Raw genomic sequence first — 3,807 nt, forward strand, 5'->3', positions numbered from 1 at the left:
TTTGAAATACTTCTTTTTCGGAAAACTTCTTTTAGTTAATGCTATTAAAGGTATATAAAGTATCGGCCTGTTTTTCTTATTAAACTGTTGTAAATTATCTAATCGATATTTTTATTCGTCTCTATTTGTACTAACTTCAATATACGTATTATTTTGTTTTATTTAATTTTTATAATTTCACAAAAACTTTGCAATAGGCCAATACGATTATTAATTTATTTCGTTTCTTATAACGTAAAATTATGGCGCGGAACACCAAACAAACGTTCCAATACTGCTAAATCGGATGCTGCTTATTTTTTTTTTTTTTTTTTTTTTTTTTTTTTTTTTTTAATTACATCCTAAGGAATAGTACATTGAAATTTTATGCTGTTGAAGTTTATGTTTTAAAATTTGTTTGTTTCTCCCTATAAAATATTTTCCACAAAAAAAAAGGTATTCTATTCAAACAACTTTATAGGTTGTTTGGAATTACGTCTTTGCTTGAATTTCCTAAAAATGTTATAGAAAGATTGGGTTTGAAGGTATATTTAATGTTCTGTTTTGAATTCTTTTGCTAATTTTCGTGATATTGTTTATTTTCTTTTTAAGTTCGTTGATATTTTTCAAAATCCTCTCTGGTATTCCAGTAATAATACTAGCTCAACTAGAGGAGAAAAAAAAAGGTTTTTAAATGCGTAGGAATAAATCTGGGTTCAGATGGACAAGCAAAACTTAATAAAAAGAAACATTATTCAATAATTATTTCAATAAATAACAAAAGAAACAGTAAATATTTCAATTAAGCCACTTCGAGCCAAGTCAACATTCACAGATCGGAAAAATAAGCCAAGAACGCCAATTTAGTAAAATACGGGCTGGGGGCAAGAATTTTTTCGATTCTTTTTAAGGGTGCAAAGAAGATATTTTTAAAAATGTCATTATCATCATAATAATTATATTATTTCTTCGAAATTTAGGGGGATAATTGCATTACCTTCTGACATGGGCGCCCATAGACTGAATTTTAGGGGGGGGGGGGGGCAAAATAGTTAAAAATAAGTTATAACCTTTAATGTCCGTATATTCTTCCAATTTCATTCGAGGGCACCTTATTGTACAAACACACGATTTTCCCTTTTAAAATGTAAAATGTAATTTTGATATTGCCCTTGCTTTCAAAACCAACAATAACAGATAAAAAACATAATGGTGGCAGAAAATTTTGCCAACATTGGTGGGTTCTGCTAAAGATCACATTTGCCCTCTTAGCGAAATTCTCTGTTGTGAACCACATGAGTGAAATGAAATGAACCACATGAAAGTGAAATGAGTGAAACTGGAGTTTGCAACATAATCACAAATTTTTAATCATTAAAAATTCAAAAAATAAAAAAAACGTATTTAAGATTTTGATTTATCCAAATCTAAAAAAAAATGAATTAACTCATGAAAAGAAACTTACATAGGATCTTTAAATCACAAAATTATAACTTTTCAGATAAAAGCAAATTGTAGATTTTGAAAGTGAAAGATACCAATGAATTGCTGCTCATTGAATATGTTTTCCCATCATACGATTTTTTCACCTGCATTTACTTGATTGAAAACTGAATTCCTTATTGCTTTCGAACCTTGTTAAAAAAAAGCCGATAAGGATTTACTAGAATTTATTTTTATACTTAAGTCAACTCTAACAATTTTCAAAGCTCTGGCCTCTCCTAATATCGATTCAATCTTTCACCTTGTTCTAAAGATTACCTTGGGAAGTGGCTATTGATGAGTCTTAACCAGGGTTGCCACCGTCCGGGATTAATCCCGGTTTTCTGGGATTTTTTTTTTGTAGTAAGGGATTTTTTTGTGTCCGGGATTTTTTGTCAGAAAACCGGGATTCTTTGCTAAAAACCAGGATTTTTTTCATTAAAAGAGATTTTCAACGATTTTGGCTGATAAGACGTAAATGACGTGAGAAGTCAGTACGACTAGTACTTGAAGAAACGGTCTTGATTAGTGGTCAGACAAGTAACCCTGGAAAATGCAGGATAATTGAAGTCATATATGAACAAAAGTTCAATCTTTTCAAAAATTGACAGTAATTGTGAAATGTGGTACACCTTCCAGGGGTTTCTAAAGTAGCTATGTTTGTAGTGAAGTAGACGTGATCAGTGTTGTTATTCGCCTAGTTGCCTACAGTTTTTCAGTTAAAAAGTTGCCGGCTAAGTATTTGTTGTTAGCTTTTGCAGGTTACATCCAGGTAAGCAATTTTAAGCGGGTAAGAGATGCTAGAAGAAACTCTTGGCTCGGTACAATAAAGAGCCAAGTCCTAGGTGTTCTTGAGTTCCCATTCTCTTATGGCCCTCATTCTTCCTTCTTGTAGGAACAGTATTTTCATTTCAGTTTAGAAGGTTCTTCTAAAATGAGAAGTTTTGAGATCTTATAGGGGTAAATTATTTCATTTGGGGATTCCATGGGTTTCTTGCCTCATACTGCGAAATATTCTAGTCTCTTTATTTCCTTATCTTGTTTCTAGACACAACACTCTGTCTGACGAGAGAACGTGATTCAGTTCACAATGCTCTGTGTGAAAGGAAAAGAGAATCAAGAGGCAATTCTCCAGGTGAAGGGAGAACGAGAATCAAGAGAAAACGGTCCGTGAGGAAGGAGAAGCCTGAATGCAACTAACACAAAAACCCTGTGATTTATCATCTCAGAGTTTTATCTTCGTTAATACATTCGCGGAGTTTGAAGTATAATGTTCTGACAGCTTAACTAATTATTCTTTTATCCATATATTAGAATCTTTCAGTGAAGAATACATTCATTTAGTTGATGATTAAAGTGCACTCTGTAACATATTTTGGTACAAGGAATTGGTGTGGTCAGGGCTGGCCCTTGTTTCTATAGCAGGCCTTGCTGCAGAACCGTCCTAAATATTACAGAAATCTATTTTTCTCTAGAGGCAGAAGACTTTGTGAGGGGCCCATGAGCCTGTATGGGATTGGAAGGAAACGATTCTTGTGTTTATTTCTTAAGCCCTTAGATGGTGTAAAAGCGAGCCAAGTCCAAGCTACACTTAGTCCTCTTTTGTTTCGTCTTAGAAAGTAACTATTGCTGGATTTGTTATCCTTACAGCATAGTCACGTAATTTGTTTAGGCTCTAGAGTAAAGGGCAAAGCGTTGCTTAAGAAATCTGAATAAAACTAGCACAAGTCCATACAGAATATTACTCTATAAAGCATTGATCTTCTGTACTTGAAAAATCAACAGATGCTACCATCTTCGAATGCAACTTCCCTCGTACTACTTTATTTCTACTTAATCTTTTGAGTCCATCTTATAGGACTTTTGTTTCATTTTTCATTGCTATTCTACGGTTCAAAGCTTAGGGTTCTTTAATAATATTAGACTCAAATTCTAGTATAAAAGACTGGAATTATAAAAGAAAATAACGAGCTTGTGAAATCCGGTCAAAAACCAAACCCAGTTTTTTCAGTAAGGGCGTAAATTCATGAAAATGTAAGGAAGGAAGGGAGGTTTTCTTCATTTTTTAAATAAAGATACAAAAAACGTGTATTTCCAATTCATTTTATTTTTTTACATTTATTTTTCCAGAAGATGGCTGTTTTCAATAAAGACATTAGCCCCCTATTTAAATATTCAAGAAGCTTAGCGGTAGTGAAGGAGTTTTTAGTTTGATATGTTGCCAACGCAATTGACTTGATGAAATATGTGGTCACCAAGGGCATTTCACTTTTTAAGACTAGCCTTTGTGACTGAATCTAAATTTCAGCAATTTGATTTGATTCCTATTTCAATTTAAAAATCAGT

At 32.8% G+C, this 3,807-nt stretch overlaps 1 pseudogene; it reads left to right on the forward strand.

Moving 5' to 3' along the window:
- The first annotated feature begins 1,685 nt into the window (after nt 1–1,685).
- Nucleotides 1,686–1,803, forward strand: LOC148943796 (U5 spliceosomal RNA; annotated as a pseudogene).
- Nucleotides 1,804–3,807: the final 2,004 nt, after the last annotated feature.

The sequence above is a fragment of the Artemia sp. Qi Xiang Cuo genome, chromosome 15 (assembly GCF_049724085.1).
Source record: "Artemia sp. Qi Xiang Cuo chromosome 15, ASM4972408v1, whole genome shotgun sequence".
Classification (NCBI taxonomy): Eukaryota; Metazoa; Arthropoda; class Branchiopoda; order Anostraca; family Artemiidae; genus Artemia; species Artemia sp. Qi Xiang Cuo.